This window comes from Vairimorpha necatrix, chromosome 11 (genome assembly GCF_036630325.1).
Source record: "Vairimorpha necatrix chromosome 11, complete sequence".
Lineage (NCBI taxonomy): Eukaryota > Fungi > Microsporidia > Nosematidae > Vairimorpha > Vairimorpha necatrix.
Genome location: NC_088826.1, coordinates 596,903 through 619,890, shown reverse-complemented (window position 1 = coordinate 619,890; position 22,988 = coordinate 596,903). Strand labels below are relative to the sequence as shown.

Genomic DNA, 22,988 nt, shown 5'->3' with positions numbered 1-22,988 from the left:
TCATAAAAAATAAAATAAAATTGTTTATTGTAAAAAAGACAGAATCAGCAAAACGAAGAAAAGCCTCCAAGCCACCAAAAACTCCACTAATAAAGAAAAAATCATCAATAATTGCGTTTACACGCCAGCATACCTTAACGGCCTCGCTTGTAGGAGAAAAGTTTGTTCCCATAGGACACATCCTTAGTCATAATATGACTAGAGACCCATTTTCACGGGTCTAATGAAAAACGAAAACGCCTGGCTCAATACACCATTTAAGAACACGACTCAGTTCAGCGGAACAATACAGCATCAGTATCATGCCCGACCTCTCCCAGGTCAAATATAATTAAATATAAGTCTTTTTGTTAATAATATAACACTTCTTTCTTCTAATTCTAGATTTTCATTTTTTTTAATTAAGCTATATTAATTATTTTGTTTCGTTATCTCCTTCAGTTTGTTATTAATCATAATTCTTCTAGAGACAACCATTCTATCTAAGAACTCTATAGTGCAACAAAGTTCTTTTATCTTATCTGGGTTATTTTTTAGTCCGATTTTATTACCAAGGAGTTGCTTGGTTTTATCTCGGATATTTGTTTTTGAACAAGTCAGTAGAGGCAGTTTATTTTCAAAAGATGATCTAATGTCAGTTAAACAGACGCACTCCAGCAGAAAGTGTTCTAAATTTTCTTGTGGTCCATCACACAAAAAGCATTCGTTTCTATAACTCATTGGTATTCTTTTTGAATATGCTATTGCTGAGGACCACTTTACTAGATTACATCTCAATCTAGTATATGTTCTAATTTTTCTATTATTTATTTTGTTCATGACATATTTTATTTGTGAATTTCTTATGTCATATTGGTTTGCTATTGATGCAGCTAAGGAAGTATTTAGAGTTCTTCGACTTCTTAGTACATCAATTATTTTTGAAGTGATAAATTTACTATCACTTGATTCGTATTCGTTGCCGACAAATCGTTTTAACCATCTTTGTGTTCTTGAACACCAGGTAGTTTTTCTTTCTTTCGGATTTATTGCAATTATATCCGATATGATTGTCTTATTGTGTTTCCACTTGTTGTATGCTCTAAATCTACTTAAAGCTGCTTGTATATGAATTCGTTCGATACTGAACTCGTCCATTACTCTATCTAGTGGAACTAATACTCTTTTGAATATCATTCTGATAGATTTTCTTAAGATCCTGTTAATCTTACCTGCTCTTGTACTTGACATTCCCCACAGTTCACTACCATACATTAGTGTGGGTACTAGTACACATTTGATTAAGATCGCCTTGAAGTAAAGGTTGATGCTATTATTCATCAACTTGGGCATCAAGGCGTCCAAGGCTTTCTTGCCACGCATTGCTGCGTCTTTGACCAAGTGTTCTTCTAGCGTGTTTCTTTTAATTAAGACACCTAGATATCTGTATTCAGTGACTTCCTCAATCACACCAAAGTCTGTACTGAGAGAATACAAACTTCGGAATTCTTGTATTTTAGAATGAGCAGCCCATTCTAATATTCCGCTTTTTGTGCAGTTAATCCTCATTCTGTTATTAACCGCCCAATTAGAAATTCTATTGATCTTATTATTAAGATCATCAATGTTGTTTCCGAAGACAACAATATCATCTGCGAACATCAGTCCCGGAACTCTCGTATTTGATCTTGGGATCAAAACTCCTTCTATGCCGTCAAAAGTATCATTGATGAATATATTGAACAGCATTGGAGAACAAGGGCACCCTTGTCTCACTCCTTTTCTGTAGCTATAGCCACTTGACGTGTCACCACCAATTTTCACACGCATGGTGGTATATTTATAAATACCCTTTATTGTATTGATTAAATACAATGGGATATTAAGTTTTGTAAGCTTCTCAAATAATAAGTCATGACTTACATTATCATAAGCTTTTTCAAAGTCAATGAAACACATTATTGTGTTCAGGCCTCTGAATTCTCTTCTTCTCACTATTTCTAGTAGAGATGTAATCTGATTCATACACTCTTCACCTGCTCGGAATCCTGCTTGGTATCTAGAGAGTATATCTTGTTCTTCGACAAATTGAGTTAACCTGTCATTTATTATCTTGAGATAGATCTTACTAATTGTGTTAATTAAGGAGATTCCCCTATAATTATTCAGATCTGTCTCATCTCCTTTTTTGTGAAGGCAAATCATGTTTGCCATGCTCCAGTATTCAGGAGGACTATTTCCACAAATATATTTATTAAATTCATGTAGCATGAATTTAAAGAATTTATCTTCTACTGCTCTAGTCAGTAAGTGTTTGTATAGCTCGGTTGGAATCTCATCAGGACCGGCTGCTTTGTTATTTCCACATTTCTTCAGTGCGGATAGAAATTCTTCATCTGTTATCTCTGGGGGAAGATCAACAAGATCTACTTTATCATAGACATTGACATCTATATCATTCTCTGACGCCAAATCAGCGTAAAATTTATTCGCTATTTCTAGCTTCTTTGCTCGGCAAGTCTGAAGAATCTTATTGTGGTCAATTAGAGCCACTTGATCCAAACGAATGGAGACACTTCTATTTTTCAGCCATTGCCAGAATTCTCGGGATCTGTTACTTTTAAAGAGCTTTATTCCTCTTAAAGCCCAAAGTTTCGATCTATCTTTGCGAATCAACTTTTTAGTTTCGTCTACTCTCTTTTTGAGATATTCGAATCTAATTGAGTTGATTTCATTATAATTTTTCATAACAGCTCTTGCTGCTAGACGTTTTTCTTTGAAGACTTTTAAATATCTCCATCTCATTGTAAGTCCAGTATGGCCTCCTCTCTTTTTGTAAATCTTCAAAGATGTACAAACTTTTTGAATAATCTCAGGAAGATTATTCATGTTTAATTGTTGATTACACAACTTCTTTTTAAGCTTTTTAATCACTTTTGGATTTTCCAGCATCTTCTTATCATAAACTAGTTGATCTGAGATCTTATCAACAGTAAGTTTAATATTTCTTTTGAGCACTAAGTGATCACTTAATACCCAAGACTTGGATATAATGATCTTCTCATTATCATTACTTTTTAGTCGAAAGATGGTATCAATTTTTCTCTTAGATCTTTTACCATCTTTGAGAATCCTTGTACCATCGTTGCTGTTATATTTTATTGTAACTGGCAAACCAACTACCTTTAGTTTTTTCTTGAGACTAGAACTCTGCATATTCATATCTCCCATCACTATGATCTCACTATAGTTATTTCTGAAATTCTCTTTTTCTAAAAGAGAAAATAATCTGGCCAAGGTCTCCCTTTTGAGATCCTTGTTTTGTGGTATGTAGACATTTAAGACTAAATACTTAATCCATTTGCCTGCTGAACTAAACTCAACTACAGTTTGCAGAATGTTTGAGTCGGTTCCTTTTTTGGAACATCTGATCGCTCCATTATTTCTAACCAGAGTTATTAATCCTGGTTTATTTTTTCCACTACTAAGTGTTTCAACTGTAGTGTATTTTTCAAGTTTTAAAGGTCTTGTAGATTGTCTCCAAGTTTCCTGTAAACACATAATTTCTGGTTCCTCCTTCTTTAGAAGCCACTCGAGTTCTTCTCTCTTGTTAGAGAGATGGTTAATGTTTAGACTTAAGAGTTTTATGTTCTCTTTGGTCTTTTTATTTACTTTACTAGATTTCTCTAGTTTTTTTCTATTATCATTTAAAACTTTAAAGCCTTTAGCTTTAACTGTCTTAATCAATAAATTTGCGTATAGTTTTTCAACTATTATTTTTGTAAAAGACGTGTCTCTTCGTCTATACTTTCTTGCTGTAATAATGGAATTCTCCAAAAGAGAGTTCTTCTTACATAAGTCTTTGAGGAGATCTTTCACTCCATAAGGAATTCTTTGTATCTTGACAATACAATATTGTTCTTGTACTTTCTTCCACCACATATTCTTTCTAATAGAAAAATATTTGAGACTATTCAATCTCGTTGTCGTTTGGAAAGTATTTTTAATCTGAGTAAATCCAATTGGATTATGCGTTTTTTTATTTAGAGATTTGAAAATATCACTCTTGTTATAGGAAAATAATTTCCTATAATAACAGGACTTTAACAAAGATACTTTATTCATTGTTAAAGTCCTTAGATTCTCGGGCAGGCTCACCCATCATATTTTCTAAATAAATGAAAGAACCATGGTTTGGCTTTTCTTTATTTAATTCTTTAGTTATGTACCAACATGCTTTTACAAGCGGTACAAAATTTTTATGCGTTCCAGAGAGTCTTTGCAGCTCTCCTAGAACAGTTGTTTTTGTTAAAGACAAAAAGTCGATGAAGAAATTAACTTCATCGCAGATATTAGAACCTCCGAACTTTTCTTTAATCTTGCTTAGTACCTTTTGGCACACGTGTTCTCTAATCATCAGAAGTACTACTTCCGAGTCTTTAAATTGTTTTATAAGTGGTATATCTTTATTTTCCACATCAGCTAAGGCTGCCCAAGCGTCTCTAGATTGAGGTTTCCCTTTCAATCCGAGTCCAGAAGCAAGAGCTAGCCTAAACTTACATTTGGAAATAATTCTACCATCCTTTATAATTTTCATAAGAGCTTCTTCAGTTAGCTCTTTGGCCCAGTTTTTCTTTGGTAAAACTGGCCTTCTTTTTTGTTGACATTTCTCATTTTTTCTGTCCTTCGTTTTTTTTGTAAAATTTATTTTCTGATTTAGTAATCTTCTTTTTTCATGATCTCTTTTAGGAATGATATCTTTTCTCTTTACAGCTTCATGATTAATCTTTTTAGGCACTTTTACATTGCCACTAGTTTCTACTTTAAGTGATTTAAATCTATTAAAGTTGGTTTTATCTGTGGTTTTACCACTTCTGTTTTTCTTCAAGTCTATCTGGACTTTAGGCTTGAATGTGTGTTTGACAGATGTCCATCCGTCTTCGTTTATATGGAAAAGCTTGACTCCATTCTTAGGAGCTTTTCTTTTACCAGCTATAATAGCAGAGATAGTTGACAGATGTCTAACTACTGCTTTTTTGTTAATGGAAGCTATATCTAGCTTACCATCTTTTGGTTTAATATTTTTATTAATTATAATATCTGTAGATGCCTTTGAAACATCTATACATTTTCTTTTGCCATCTTCTGACAATTTATCTTGTTCTTCTACTTTGACAGCAGTGTCGAGATTTATGACAGCAGATGGGAGATTTTTGACATTAATTAAAACATCTTCATTGATGATTTCTAATTTAGAAATATCATTGTTTCCAGTAGCTAACTGAAGGGTTTCGCTACTGGTATCATTTGGAACATCGGAGTTATTATCCTTTTGTTCTACACATTCTTTTGAGTGATTCTCTATCATCATCTCAATTTTATTTTTTGTTGATTCTGTAATTTGATTACTGTCATCCATCAGATTATTTTTTTTCAAATTTTTTAATTTGATATTTTGTTTTTCTAGCTTATCATGGAAGAGCTCCAAATATGTCTGCTGAATCAATACTAATTCAGTAGTGCTAGATATGTATCTTTTAATATCAAGAAGATCTTTGTTATTTTCTTTTTTTGACGTGTCAAAAATATCGTTTTTATTAATTCTTTCTGAAAGAATTTTGATTTTCTTGAGAAAATATTTCATTTCTCCATCATTTTTGAAAGTAACACTTGGGAAACTTTTATTAGCATATACATGCTTAGTTTGTTGTTTTAAATACATTTCTGTATTTAAATTGTTGTTTGGACCACCAAAGTGGTCACTTTTTGCTCTACTGAGCTTGCTCCTGGTTTGTTGCGCTTTACCCTTCATTATTGTTTCTATAACTCATTGGTATTCTTTTTGAATATGCTATTGCTGAGGACCACATTCATATTTCCCTGTCATTTCTCAATTAATGTGTTGGTCTCTCCAAAGCCCTGTCAAAACACAATTCATTCCTTGGGCAGGGCAAGTCTCAGTATGCACCTGGGCTTGTCCCCTGACAGACAGAATCAGCAAAACGAAGAAAAGCCACCAAGCCACCAAAAACTCCACCAACCAGAAAAACATCAATAATTGCGATTACACGCCAGCATACCTCAACGGCCTCGCTTGTAAAGAAAAATTTGTTCCCGTAGGTAACAGATCCTTAGTCATCTCTGACTACATATTTCGCGGACCTGACGAAAACACAACGCCTGGTTCAATAAAAAAAAAAAAAATAAAATTGTTTATTGTAAAAAAGACAGAATCAGCAAAACGAAGAAAAGCCACCAAGCCACCAAAAACTCCACCAACCAGAAAAACATCAATAATTGCGATTACACGCCAGCATACCTCAACGGCCTCGCTTGTAGGAGAAAAATTTGTTCCCGTAGGTAACAGATCCTTAGTCATCTCTGACTACATATTTCGCGGACCTGACGAAAACACAACGCCTGGTTCAATACACCATTTAAGAACACGACTCAGTTCAGCGGAACAATACAGCTTCAGTATCATGCCCAACCTCTCCCAGGTTAAAAATATGAAGAATTACTCGAAAGTTAACGGTGTTCTTCTCACCAGCAATGGGTCTCCCACCCCTAGAGTATAGCTGACCCTACTTACCAACCAGCAGCCGAAGGTTGGTAAGACTTAGAGATCTGCACCTAGTTAAAAAACATCGGTCCCACCCTCCGCGACGTGGACGCTCTCTTATGGAGGGTAACGCCTGGTTCAATACACCATTTAAGAACACGACTCAGTTCAGCGGAACAATACAGCTTCAGTATCATGTCCAACCTCTCCCAGGTTTAAAATATGAAGAATAAAAAAAAAAATAAAATAAAATTAAAAAATAAAATTGAAATTGTTTATTGTAAAAAAGACAGAATCAGCAAAACGAAGAAAAGCCACCAAGCCACCAAAAACTCCACCAACCAGAAAAACATCAATAATTGCGGTTACACGCCAGCATACCTCAACGGCCTCGCTTGTAGGAGAAAAATTTGTTCCCGTAGGTAACAGATCCTTAGTCATCTCTGACTACATATTTCGCGGACCTGACGAAAACACAACGCCTGGTTCAATACACCATTTAAGAACACGACTCAGTTCAGCGGAACAATACAGCTTCAGTATCATGCCCAACCTCTCCCAGGTTAAAAATATGAAGAATTACTCGAAAGTTAACGGTGTCCTTCTCACCAGCAATGGGTCTCCCACCCCTAGAGTATAGCTGACCCTACTTACCAACCAGCAGCCGAAGGTTGGTAAGACTTAGAGATCTGCACCTAGTTAAAAAACATCGGTCCCACCCTCCGCGACGTGGACGCTCTCTTATGGAGGGTACGCCTGGTTCAATACACCATTTAAGAACACGACTCAGTTCAGCGGAACAATACAGCTTCAGTATCATGCCCAACCTCTCCCAGGTTAAAAATATGAAGAATTACTCGAAAGTTAACGGTGTTCTTCATACCAGCAATGGGTCTCCCACCCCTAGAGTATAGCTGACCCTACTTACCAACCAGCAGCCGAAGGTTGGTAAGACTTAGAGATCTGCACCTAGTTAAAAAACATCAGTCCCACCCTCCACATCAAGTACGCTCTCAATACAACACAACACCTACTATACATACAAAAAAAGCAGTAACCTCAAAATGTCGGCATACACCTTCATTCTTACAGTTCTGCTTAAAAGAGTAGTATTCTCCTAAATATATCTTTGAGCTACGCTTCAGGCTTAAGAGGCTTTCAGCCTTAATCGAAACGACGTAGCTAAGCAACATAACTTAATAGTTAATCGCACTACCAGTGGTCATCACTTAGAGTTCCTCTCGTACTATCAAAGTTCACTCAAAAATACTTACAGTAGGGTAAAACTAACCTGTCTCACGACGGTCTAAACCCATCTCACGTTCCTCATTACCGGGTGAACAATCCAACACTTCGTAACATATACACTACGATGATCAGAAGAGACGACATCGAAGAATCAAAAAGCAGAGTCGCTATGATCGCTTGCCTGCTACAAGCCAGTTATCCCTGTGGTAACTTTTCAATCACCCAATACATAATGAATGTAATTGGGATCGCTAGGCCAAGGTTTCCCTACTAAATACAGTCATATGCATAAAGTAAAGCAGATTTATTCCCTTATAATAAACTGATGGTTACCATCCATCATTCATCTACCTTAGGACAGCTGTGTTACTTTTTAACAGCTGTACCGCCCCAGCCAAACTCCCCATATATTCTAATAAATAAATATTCAAACATACTAGTGGTTTCACAATACTTCTCCCACCTCTCTACAATATACCGAATATTTATTAAAACATACTAAAGTCAAGCTCAACAGGGTCTTCTTTCCCCGCTGATAAATAACAAGCCCGTTCCCTTGTCTCGTGGTTTCACAAAATTGTAAGTAGGGACAGTAGGAATCTCGTTGCTCCATTCATGCGCGTCACCAATTAAATGACGAGGCATTTGGCTACCTTAAGAGAGTCATAGTTACTCCCGCCGTTTACATTCGCTTACACAACTTTAACAATAAATGCACTGGGCAGAATTCACTTCTTGTAAATACAAAAAGCTATGTTTTTAATAAACAGTCAGATTCCTTACATAGTAAAAGTTCTAGCATGCTAGAGCCAATCTTTATCCCAAAGTTACAGATCTAATTTGCCGAATTCCCTTACTTACTTTAATTTAAAATATTTGTTATGATACAAAGACACCTGATGCGGTATAGGTACGGTTAAAATTATTTTATTTTTATCAAGTATATATAATTAACTATTTCTTATCATGACAATCCATAGTTAAAATAAAATTTAATTCATTTATCTTAAATTTATTAAAATATACTGTCATTATCAAGTTACCTTATAATAATTTAATAAAGAATTATTAATCTTTTTTGTTTTTATAAATAACACCGATTCACTTCAATAATAATTGAAAACCCTAGTCTATATCTATACAAATATATTGTTACTGCCTCCAAGATCGGCTCATTTGTTTCTTCTATATATACTCACATATATACTTCAATACAAACAAATTGCACAGCTACCTAAATATTTATTAGAAACATCTCATAAAAGTAGTAATCTTCTTCCATTTTATACAATAATACATTCGGTAGGTACGTTGTAACACGTTTCTTAGCGGATTTCTACTTCCATAACAACCGCCCTACTGTCTCAATGTATTCATCATATTTATGGTATAATATCTACTATTTAGAATATTTAATGTTTCATAAGGTTCATCCCTTTTTGCACATCATTCTTACAATCATGTGCCCACTAGTTATACAATAGATTCATTATATAAATTTAATTTATATAATTCCATAGAATTAAAGATTTCTCATAGTAAAAAAACTATAACAGTGTCCTACATCTATGTCCTATATAATAATAACTGCTGTCCTGAGAGACATTTCGCTGTGAACCAGCTACCACACAGTTCGATTGGTCTTTCGCCACTATACACATCTTAAATCATCGATTTGCACGTCAGAATGATTATGGTCTTCCAATAAACTGTTGCTTATCTTCAACCAGAACATGTATAGTTCACTGTGTTTCGGGTCTTATAATTATAACTAATCAAGTTAATAAAGATTAAAAAATTTAATTTTTATCTTGCTATAATTATAATCTCCTTGGTCCGTGTTTCAAGACGGGTCCTTAAAAATAAGGCTAAACTCCACACATTTTCACAAGTTCCTTCGCAGTACTTATTTTCTATCGGTATACCATTATATTTAACCTTAGATATTTCATTCTACCTTTATTCAAACTGCACTACCAAGCAGCTCTACTCAAGTACATTATTCTATTCTATTAATAACGAATTTAATATTCTCTATAAATATAATTAATAGAATAAACCATTTACAACTCCAATTAAGGATTACAATGGAGGGTTATTTCTTGTTCACTCGCTGCTACTAAAGAAATCCTAGTTAGTTTCTTTTCCTCCTTTTAATGATATGCTTAAGTTCAAAGGGTTATCAATACATTATAAATATATTAATTAGGTAAATAATATACTTTCGTATTCTATTACGACCTTCATCGTTATGGTATCCTATTGATCCCATGTGTGGGTAAATTTAATAATTAAAATTAATTTAAATTTAACTTATTATGATCCTGCTAATGGTTCTCCAACAGCAACCATGTTACGACTTATATCAGATCTAATACATATTGTTCAAGTAGTTTTCACTAATTTCACAACACATATCATCTTAGATAGCGACGGGCGGTGTGTACAAAGAACAGGGACACATTCAATTCTACTTATTTAATAAAATTTACTAGCAATTCCAAGTTCAAATATCTCTTACAAAATATTATCCCATAAAGATTATATATCTATTGTATTGCGCGTGCAGCCCAAAATGTCTGAGGGCATAACGGACCTGTTTTAATCCTTTCCTTCCTACACTGATTGTGTCTGTCTATTAATAAAAGGGTCTCACGTCTTGTTGAAATTAATCAAAACTTCACAGCATCCATTGAAAACGGCCATGCACCACTATTATCATTCTCAGATTAAAAATCTTCTCTGAATAATAAAATATTGGTAAGTTACCTCGCGTTGAGTCAAATTAAGCCGCACAATCCACTCCTTGTGGTATTCTTCCGTCAATTTCTTTAATTTTCAATCTTGCGATCATACTATCCCCAGAGCCAAAAAACTCAAATTTCTATCATCTAATACAATTAATATCATATCACATCGTCGGCATAGTTTACTGCTGGAACTACAATGGTATCTAATCATCTTCGCTCCTCCAGCTTACGTCCTTGTTCAAAAAATACATACAAGTGTACAGCTTTCGCTTCTGTTCGTCCAGTCAGGGTCGTCACATTTCATCTCTCTCCCAACTATACAGTACACCTCATATTGCTTCTTAAATATAAACTACGGACTTTTTAACTGCATCAATCATCATACACACTCTTGGAACAAGTATTACCGCGGCTGCTGGCACTTGATTTGCCCTCCAATTAATCACCTCATATACTTTTACAATATGAAACAATAGAATATTACTTCCCATAACTGCCTCAGATAAAATCCATAGGTCAAGTTTCGCCCCTGCTGCAATCCTTAGACTTAGTAGCCGTCTCTCAGGCTCCTTCTCCGGAATATTACAAAGTAATACCGTTACCCGTCATTGCCTTGTTAAGCCATTACCTTAACAACTAGCTGATAGGTCTCACTCTTACTGTATATGTCTTATGCTACACTTTAACGCAGTTATACTAATTTAATACATTAAATAAAGTGAGTATTACTAAGCAGTCCATTTTTCCATATCAAAAACATGCATGGGTTAATCTTAGGGAATAGCGTCTACGTCAGGCAGAATCAACCTGGTGTTGTGTATTAAAAATCAATATATTTGATTTTAATCAGCATTTATGAAAATATTAGAAATAAATATATTTCTTAATACAAATTCTTATAATATAAAATATGAAAACTATAATTGTTTAAAAATACTTAATAAATGATATAATATCAGATTGGATGAAATAAAATTTTACAAGGGTAAAAAATTATTTTAATAAATCAGCAAATGATTGATTAATCACTGATTCACTGATCAAAATTGTGATCTGAGATTAGCAACATTTATAATTGTGTAAAAATTGTATAAAAAACATGAATTCTAAATGGTGCTTTATAAAGAGTTGAATCTACATGATACTGCAGTATTATACATAACACAACTTATACTGACAATTTATCTTAAATCATGATAATTCTGATAATTAAATGATTTAATATCTAATTCTCAGATGTAAAATTATATTGTCCAATATACATTTGTTTTGTTTATTTGTTGGGTCAACAAATAAATAAGTAACTTGGCATCTATATGATGATGGATGACAATTTGACGTCGATTTACACATAATTATAATATTCTAAACCTTTTCCATGATGAGTTTGTGATGTATAATACAAATAAATACATCACGTATAATTGTATCTTAATTTATAGAGTATAAAGTAAATATGTTCTTATAAATATATTTTTATTGCTTCACTTACTGATAGCTTCATTGGCCTTGTTTCTGTATGATTACATGCACTTCTTTTATTTTTGATGTCTATTTGTTTAACAAGAATACTAATTGTTTGTATCTTACATTATAAATATATTTTCAAAGTTTTTTTTTGACGTTTGCCGGTCAGTGAAAGATGTTTTACAGATTTATTTTATGTGATATGTCATTATGATATGACAGTAGCCCTACAAAAATATATAATTATACAGGTCTATTTTGTCAGCTTTTGATAAATACAAACAAAATCATTAAATTTTCTTAATATAAACATTGAGCCACAAAATTAATATATGAAACGATGAAACACCAAAAAAAATGATAAAGCAACATACCATCATGGCCGGCCCTTTATTTGGCCGCGGCGGAAAAAATAATATATTTTTTGATAGGTGATTTTTAAAACATTTACATATAACTTTAGTTAGAGGAGGAGTTGCAACTGTATATTAACATGGAAAATCGATGTAGCTGTTACAGGAATTTTAAATATTTTAGTGTAATATCTCAACCCTTCTTTTAAAATGTTTTTAAAGCTTATGCAGGCAAACAAATCTCTACTTGTAAAAATATGTTTCGTCAATATTTGATCGGATACTACAGCAAGAATATATAAAAAAACATATATTTCTAAAATATTTAGTTTCTCATTTATATATATGTTTTAAAACTATTTAAAAACTTAAATATAACATTCAATTATTTGAACTCTTGTGGATCTATTTAGTTTGACTGTAATTAACAATATTTACAAGTAGCCCCCGTTTAGTAAAAACTTTAATTAAAACTTGTTAAGATTATGTTTCTGAATTTGTCAAACGTCTTTGTGTCTCTCAAGATATATTGTCTCTAACAAAAAATTTAGAAAATATTAACAAAATGCATTTTTATGTCTAAAAAAAGAAAACAATAATTTTTTAGAAATAAACTCTTGATTTAATAAAGAAAATTTTTTATCAAAAACAATCGTATAAATATAAAATAAATAGATTCCGATTATAAATTAAAAATATGAAAATAATTTTTGCATTAGATTAGTGAAATAAAAAAATATACAATTGAGAATTGTCTCATGGCTTTAGGTTTTTGGCAAAGCGACCCAAAAAACTATAGAATTAAGCTATAATGGCTTATTTATTCTTCCGTACTTTATTATCTAAATTTTCTCTGGGTTCCAAATTCATTTTATGTATTTTGTCTGTATCATGTCTCGCTGCAGTCTTCTAGCTCTAGTTCAATTGCATATATACTGTGGTGTTTGAACAATAACATATTACGTATTTTACAGTTCATACGTTTTCTATAAGCTTTATTTATTTTTGCTATAACAATGACAACTAAATATGGTTTCAATATGTAAAGAAATCATTGTATCGTTAATCTTTTTGTCGCAATGTATGATATATAGAACTTACAACTGAGTTTAAGATTTCTAATAAAACACTAGTAGAATCTGATTCTATTTTCATTTAGATTAAAACCAATCCAAAATGTTTTTAGGTCTTTATTATCGTAAAAAATCTAATACTTCATTTTAAACCATAATTAATTTCATTTATGCGAAATTATTATACGCCATATAAAATGTGTAAACTTCGTGCTCTTCTTAATTTATACGTCAATATGTTACAGTATAGTAGAATTTGAACTATGGATTTTTATATTATAAATTATAATTTTTTCCGGATTATTTTTATATTGGCGATAATTATATTATAGATATTTGGCTTTTGTGTAACTTATCAATACATTGAAATACGAAGAAGTGAGAAACAATGACAGAATGTACATAGTTGTTTGTCTAAACACCCTAACGGTTTCAGGCATTTAATAGGATGCTTAAACTTCCTATTTGAGTTCAGATTTATGTGGTTCGAGTTAAAAATCTTTCCGAAATAAAAATTACTGCAATATCTTTTTTATCTAAATTTTTTCAGACATACAGAGCTGATTCGATTATTTTTAAAAAATATTTGTTTTAGAAACAGGATCAATTTACATTGTATTGTTCAGACAAACATAAACACTGTATGTTGGACTTCCAATATATATTTACATATAACATTTATACATTTTCTCATATTATAAGTTCTTTCAAAAATAAAGTAGTCATTATTCATCATATAAAATCAATAATCGTGTAAGACACCCCCGTTACTAGTATTTTAATTCCCTTTGTACAACTCGACTTTCATCATCTTCAATAAGACCTTTGCATCCTTTTAAAAAATTTGAAACATCCTGGATAAATTTTCAATTTGTTACTTTTATATTTTTTTTATATGAGTATTATTGTTTTAATTTTTGATTATTGTTTTTTCTTAATATTTTAAAAGTACACTAGCGCATGCATTCTTTTTTTTATAACGCTATCAGCTTGATTCGTTCTTCTTCTTGTTTTTTATTTAAACTTCTACCTGTGCTGGGTGAATTTAAAAAGGAAAGATCATGGTTTCTAAAAAAGTAGAAATTACATCTAAACAAAACTTAAATAGAAAATTAAATCATAGCAACCTAATACCTATAATGAAGTATCTTCTAAATGTTTTAGGTTCAATTGTTTTATACTAATTACACACATTTTTATGAGTAATATGTTTTCGTTTTTTTTTTTTGTGGAAATGTTAAAAAAATTCCAAAAAATGTCTTTATGATATATTGGATTTAAGTTTTACAAAAACATAATTCGAATAAAGATGTATAAAAATATAATACATGCTCTTCGAAAAATCAGTTTGAGAATCTCAACTAGATTAAATCTTAATGACAAAATAATTATAAAGTTATAAAATTGGTGTGTTTTAAAACACAAAAAAAACCATTTAACATTATTGGTGTAATATAGTAGAAGTAGATATATAAAAAATATAATGCCATCATTGACTTTATAGCCACAAAAATGGGTTTGTATAAAAATAGAAAGTTTAATCGGAGTTTGTTAATCTGACACAGAAGTGACTTATAGTAATAATGATCTAAAGGTGAAATGAATCCAAATGTATTATATCCCAATTTGTAAGTACAAAAAACTATACTCTAATTCCGATGCTTTTAAGTCTCATGATATGATGTATGCCCTGGTCTCTACGAAATATATCATAAAATATATCGTAGAACTCATTCAAAACGAATTAAAACATAAAATTTAAATTTAATTGATATATTAGCGTACATAACGAATTGTCAATTACAAAATACAATTTGATGATTTAAAATAAATATATCATTTCTAAATCTTTCTAAACTCATTAAATTTTAAGTCTAGTAATACGTAGACCTTTTACAACAAAAAAATGATTTTATAAGTATATAAGCCATGAAAAAAAAATATGATTAAGATAAATTTTAGTAAAAATATGCTAAACGAAGTTTTTATGTAGATTAGTATTATTGTGTTTGTTCGAGCAAATATCAATTAGAAATAAACTCTATTAATAATGATTTTCATAAAAAATAAATAATGTATCTTTCACGCTTGTAAATGACATGAGTTCTTTACAAAGACCCATTATTATAGATTCAAATTCAAACGTTTTAAGTTATTACTTTAAATAGTAATATATTAGAAAAAAAAGAAGTGTTAAAGAAAAGTGTTTTTTGTATATTAAGAAAAATTTTACACTAAGTATTTATTTAATTTCTAAATCTTATGAGATGCAATTGAAGCATTTCCTTATCTTTATTACATACTTCTTCAAGTACTAACTTTCTACATGTTATGTCAACGTGATACATCTTATGATTTATCATCACAAATAATAAATCATCGTCAGTGATATATAGACACACGGGCATACGATGCTTGGAACTGAGTTTACTAGTAATTTGATAGAGTAGGAATGGATCATATAATTTTCTAGGAATGTTCAACAGTTTACCATCACATTTGTCAATTACTATTTCTTTTTTTGTGTGTTGATATGTGTGTTCATTTTCTGCTAAAGAAATATTTCCATCTTCGACTGTCTTAAATTCAAAAGATTTTGATTTTATTGTCGTCGTTTTATTTTTTCTTTCTTCATCGGCATAAAAAAATTCTTGAAAATATTCATTATGTTCGATAGTAGGAGGTACTAAGCAATTATCTATTTTCACGTCACAATATTCTTCAGAGCTCTGAATATAAATGTCTGAAGAAGACTCGTTTTCTTGTCTTGATCCATGAGATTCTTCGTAGTGTTCATTATTACAAAGGCGTAGCTTATGATTATTATCATTGTATGAGTTTTTATCAATACAACATCTTTTTGTTTTAAAACAATGCTGTTTATAATCATAACTGCAGCACGGTCTTTTATTTAAATGACATCTACAATTATTTTTACGATCATTGGTGCAAGCTCTCGGTCGTGTCTTTTTACAGCACGATCTCTTGTCAATGTAACAACATGAACCTTTATATCTTTCAAATTGACGGGGCGCTGATTCTTGAGTTAGAAAACACTTTTTGGATTCTGTCATTTTACCTTCATGATCTTTAATGATACAGAATGATGTTGTTTCTTGCGTATTACAACACGACACGTGAGGTTGGCTTTTCATTGTAAACCCAGATTTGTTGACTAGCATCTGATTGCATGAGCATAGACTTTCGGCCCTTTTATCTGTACTACAACAGGTCTTGGATTCTATATTCTTTGTTTCGCAACATGATTTAGGTCTCTCTTCCTTAATAGCACAACATTCTTTAGTAGATTCGCCTAGTATTTTAGGTCTACATGGACAATCTCCTATGCACATTGCGTATTTACTTCTAATTCTGTCTTTGATGTATGGGACAAGAGCTCCATTAGAATACAATACCATGGTCTCTGGGCAATCTTCCCACCCAAATACATAGGCCTTTTCAATGTTCATTTTATTCAATAAGTTTACCATGGCATTGATATTTGTAGAATTAGCTACAACCCCTCGTCTACCTACAGCCTTACAAATATCTTCGGGTATTTGTTCGCAAGTTCCTTCTGCAATGACAGCAGTAAATGGTCTTATTGTTTTAATGAAAACAATGAGCAAGTTCACGAAAAACATATTAAGGTTAAATTTTTTTCTTTATTTATAGTTTTATTTGTTTGTTTAAATAACTTTTAAATCAACAAACTAAAACAATTTTACATATAAACTCAAACAATTTCACAATATTACAAACAAACTCAAACAATATTGCAAACAAACTTAAACAATTTTACAATGGAACTTAAACAATTTCGCACACAAACATAAACAATGAAACAAATTTATTAATACAAAAGATTATAATGTAGATATAAATTTAACAGGACAAATATGACAAGTCATGTTTTTTAACATGATAACAAAAGTAAAATAAGTGATGTTATGAAAAAAGATGCCTGCCACCAAGTTGATATTGTCGGTATTTATCCTTAATTCTATTTAAAGAAATTATTGTGCTAGTTTACAACAGATATTTTAGTTAATTATTGAGTTCTGTACGTCTATGATATTTTAAGAATAAATTCCTGATGAATCTCCATTGTTATAACTATATGTATGTTATTTTTGTACCATACAATACACAATGAACGTTTATTGTTTATTTCGCATTATTTTTTAATTTTTCAAAGAATTAAAACAAAGAAATGATAGCTATAGATCTGTGTAAATATAATTATACGAGTTAGAATTTAAATTAAATTAAATAAGAAAGGTACTACAAAATCAAATATTGATTCGATATTAAAATCATACATTGTAGAAACTCTAAATATACTTTAATCGGTACATGACCGTCTGAAACCTGCATTTTAAATTTAAAAAAGTAAATATAAAAAAAAATTATATAAAGAGACTTTAAAATTTATTTTAAATCAAAAAAAAGATGATTATTGATACATCGGTTGGGGGTATTTTATAAGACAAAGGAACTATAAAAGGTACTCAGAGTGTTGTCCTATTAATTCCATTCTTACTAAATATATCTCTTGAAACGAAAACAAATTCTTTATTGTTTGGTATTGTGTCTCGAGATCGTATAAGTAAACGAAATTGATGACGTGGTTCATAGTCCTGTGCTTATCGGCGCGATTTGTCTGTACAGCAAAATATGTTCTCCATTGATCAGTAACCACAATAGAACATGATGATATATTATATTGCATTACCTCAAGTAGAAAAGCCGCATTTATACAGCAAACAAAACAAGTAAGGCAACCGTCATTTATGAATTATTCAATTTTTTTAAATGAACTTTATATTATTTCAATATAAAAAAACTTATATGTTTTTCAAATTTTGGTTTCTTTTTGTATAAAGGGTCTTTTCAAATTTTCAATGCGGGTTCCAAACGGCAATGTACCAATTTTTTTTCTCCTTGTGTCTTTTGTTGATTACATTGACAAGGTTTACGACGTTTAAGATATTGAACAATTGATTCGTTTTATTTGGGCCATTGATAGTTTCTTTTTATAGCATGAAGCATTGTATCTCTTCCACCATAGTTTGTAAGCTTTTTATATGCATCCTCAGGAAGCGCTGGCCTATCTTCGACTGGCGATAAGTTCTTTGTTTTTGTGTTATTTACTTAATAAAACTATGTATCTTTAGAATCGATGAGCTCATCTTTTGAGCACTTCAAATCGTTAGTTCGGTTTGACGGTTCATAAGTTCTATTTAATACATCAGCCTCAATGATTTTTGTGCCTTTCTTGTAGTGTATCGGGGAACCAAAGCTTTAAAGTTGTTACCCTATGTTCTAGTTTCATATTATAAAATATATGTTTAGTTTAGGAACTGTGTGGGCAGTGTATTTAATTATTAGTTTAAAACCAAGTCCAAGGATATAGTTTATAGTGCTATATCCCCAAGCCATTGCTAGATATTTTTCATAGTTAATAGGTATTTTATTTGCTTAGGGCAGTTTTTTATCCCCAATCATTAGCATAAGTTCACCAACTTTTAATTCTTAAAGGCCGCACTTGATTCCGTTATTAGAAGTAATTATTGTAAGAACAATAAGTTTTGTAAAGTCTGTTACGTTTGTTGCTATGACAGAATTTATCTATAGTTTTATGTTGCAAAATGCGTCTCACATTCTTCATTCCTTTAAAATTAATCTTTGTTTTAAAGACCATCAAGTGCATCATATAATGGTCGCGAAATTGTTGCTAGCCGTGCGATATATTTTTTATAGTAATTAGCAAATCGTAGTTTTTTTGTAGGGGTTTCTTATTTTTGGTTCTTTTAAATTTAAAATCTTACTCTGATGTTCTCTTTTTGGTCTTTGAGTTGACTCGTTGATCTTAGATGGCAAAAGTTTTTTTTTGTACTTTTAAAAAGCATTTTTTTTCTATAACTTATTGAAGAACTTCAAAAAAGCTCTGATCAGCTCTTTTTCGGAATCGCCATATACAATTATGCCGTCTATATAGGCCTTTAATTTAGTTTTCATGATATCGCATAAGATGTTGTCCATTATCTTATGAAAAATTGCAGGTAAATTCTTAAAACCTTATGGCATTTTAGTACTTTGATACAAATTGTTCTTAAATAAAGGGATGTTTTAAATTTATCCTTAGGATCAATTTTAATTTGGAAAAATTTTATCCGTTAGGTTTAATACTGTGAAAATCTTTTTGCTCTGTGTCATATCGATAGTTTCATTTATTTTTGGGACCGAGTAATTATTGTCCTCTACGATTTTATTTAACCATCTGTTGTAACAGATATTCTATATTTTCATCGGGGGGTTTTTACTGGGGGCATGATTGTATCATGGCTAGGTTGTCTTTTTATATAACTTGAATTTAATAGCTTTGTTATTGCTTTTCAGTTACCTTTTATGCCCCATTTGATATATTTATTTTTTTAACATTGACTCAGGTTGCTTCTTTTGTATTTATTGTGCCTTATTGTTTATTAGAACCTTCTGATGGTTTACTTTAAATACTTTACAACCCTTCTTCTCAAGTTCACCTATCTCATGTCTCAATTTTTTTAATTTACATAATTTAGGGGTTCAATCAAAAGATGAACTGATTATTGGTCATAATGTTGAAGTTGGTCGTTATTTGGATGTTATATAAGGTGCAGTTATTTCTACGTACTCTGTTAAAGTGTTTTCTTGTTCAAAGATATTAGTTTTAGTAGTCACTTTTATTTTGTTGTTAAGAAATCTCTTTTCTTCTACCAGCTTCCAACTAATTAAATTACAAATACTTCTAATATCTACTACTGCATATATTTTATCGCCCGCAATACATACTACCGTTGTCTTGACTTCTCCTAATGGTGTTTGTAGATTGTTAATTATAATTTTTAAGTACATATTTTGTTCTCTTCCGGAACATATTTGTTGATTCTTTTTTGCTTAATGCTAACCCTATGGATTTTTTATTTTTAAATTTTGCATTAAGTATTCTCTCCTCCTTAATAATTCTATCTTATTTAAGTAATCCTCGAATAGATACTGGTTGAAAAAGTAGCTTCTAAATGTTACAAATCCTTCTATAATAAAATGTCCTTAAAAGTATTTAATTGGCGATTTCTTCCTAATGCCCGAATCATAAGCAATAGTTATAACTCTTGCTAGTCATTCTCTCACTGGTTCATTTAAATTTTGTCTAGCTTCTAGTAATTTAAAAAGTGTATTTTTTCTGTCATTTTTTTCAATTCCCCTTTTAGTTGCTTCATATTACATTTATAGATTTTTCTATTTGTGTAAGTAGAATTTGGGCCTCCCTCTCAAAAATCATAAGGAAAATTGGTGCTTCTCCGTTTTGCTGCCCTAAAAAAATGGGGCAGCAAAAATAAAAAAAAATATATTTTACAAAATCAATTAGAACATCCATTTCCTCATTCTTGAATACGTTATTTAAAATTTTTTTTCTAAAAGTAAATTCTTCGAGCCAAGATTCGATATTCACACGTTTTACTCCGTGCTGTTTAGTCATTTCAGATTTCATACCAGACGAAAAATTCTCAATATTATTAGTATGAAAACCTTCTTCATTAGTAAATCCTATTGAATAATTTACAATGATGTGTTTGAGTTTTAGATTAGCTGCTACACCGGGATAACTAGAATGGCCATCCGAAATAAGAACTGATCCCGGTAAGACTATATCTCCTATTATCTTTGTTAAAGTATTTATCTTTCGATCCGGAACTTGTACTATACAAAATTTTTTTCTATCTACAGCTTCTATTAACTCCAAAATCCATACAGTATATTTAATTCCATCATCTGCTCTAGATGGAACTCTAATAGTTCCTCTTCTACACAGTACAGTTTCATCAACTTGAACTTATAATCCCGATCCACCGATTTTGCAATCGGTTTCCAATTTCTTTCTAATATATTCCCTCAATTTAAGCTTTATTTTTAAAATAGTGTCATTTGACACACACGTTAAACATTTAATAAATCTATAATTGCTGTTACAAAGGACCAAGAACACAACAAAAAGATAAATTTCAAATGATAATTTAATGCCAGGTAAAAAGCTGTTTTTTTTGCCCTGCATTGTTGTCTCATACACCTATAAACTAAACTTTCCTTTCCCCTTTCCAATAATATTGTAAGCTTTGCAACAACATGATCACAAGAACCACTTCGTCTAATCAAATTAATAATTCCAGTCTCTATCATGTAGTCTTTACATGAGGCAAGACTGGAAAACAAAGGATGTCAAAAATTATAAAAGTTTCTTTTTGTCATTTTTGGGGCTTTTTTTAAAAAAAAATAAAAATTATTAATTTTTGCTTTTCTCCGTTTTGCTGCCCCCAAGAAAATGGGGCAGCAAAACGGAGAAGCGCCGGAAAATTGATATCTTCGCCTTGTCTTGGATAATGTTATGGGGGTTGAACTGTAACTCCAAATATTCCAAGTCTGCCTTGGCCTTAAAAATTCTGAATGTTAATCCTTTCATTTTCAGTTCCGCACCAGCTGCCACGTTGAAAGAGTTAACAAGCAAAAGGGTTATTTTTTTATATAGTATATAGACACCAACCTAATATACAAAGCTCCACTATTTTAATACATTTGTAAAATTTTATTTAATTTTGAAAAATATTTAAATAATTGGTGCATCTTTAGTAACGAACGTGCCGGGATTTTGTTTTTTTAAAAAATATTTTTTTACCCCTAAAATGGACAACATCGATTTAGAAAACTCCGGCACGTTACTAAAGAAAAGCACAAAAATTAAACTTGTGAATATACAAAGGCTTTTTTATAACGTTGACACTTGTTTAGAAGCTTTAATTGACTTAGAAGTGCTGAAGGAGCAAAAATCATGTTCCAAATGTGGATGTAACATGAGATTGGGTCCTGTCAAGGAGGAAATCGTTACAAGAGTAGCATATCGCTGTTCGAACTACAAATGCAGTGCGCGGTTGGCTGTGAATAAAGGCTGCAAGGTTCCTCTTCATACATTCTGTGACCTTGTATTTGGAATATTATGCAGATATTCTTACTTTCAGTTGATGGCAAGATTGGGCGTTTCAACAGCTACAATCTCTGCCGTAAAAAGCAGCCTCAGAAAGATCTATAAAGATTTGCTAAAGAATAGAATTATAATCGGAGGACCCGGGCAAGTCGTTCAAGTAGATGAGTCTGTTATATGCAGAAGGGGTAAAATAAGATCTCCTACCTCTTCGGACGACTTTATAAGGGACACCGTTTGGATTTTGGGCATAATAGATGCTCAAAATCCTTCAAACTTCTATATTACGAGGGTAGAGAATAGAACCATTGAGTGCCTTACTGCTGCTCTAGAGGGAAGAATTTGTGTAGGTTCGGTTTTACATAGCGATGGTCATCCTAGTTATCCTGGGGTGGCAGAAAATTTATGTCTAAGTCATCAAGTTGTTAATCATTCTATAGGTTTTTATCTCCTGATGGTATTCATACAAATAATATTGAGAACGTATGGTCTCAACTTAAGTCTGAAATGACCAAAGAACATGGAGTAAAACGGTCGTAG

General features: G+C 31.5%; 2 non-coding genes across 2 annotated transcripts; both read right to left on the bottom strand.

Moving 5' to 3' along the window:
* Positions 1-7,589: 7,589 nt before the first annotated feature.
* VNE69_11803 lies at positions 7,590-10,073 on the bottom strand. The gene has a single exon (XR_010574019.1). It is a non-coding gene; the product is annotated as a 5.8S-23S ribosomal RNA (ribosomal RNA).
* A 33-nt stretch (positions 10,074-10,106) lies between these two features.
* Positions 10,107-11,351, bottom strand: VNE69_11802. Its single transcript, XR_010574018.1, has one exon. It is a non-coding gene; the product is annotated as an 18S ribosomal RNA (ribosomal RNA).
* Positions 11,352-22,988: the final 11,637 nt, after the last annotated feature.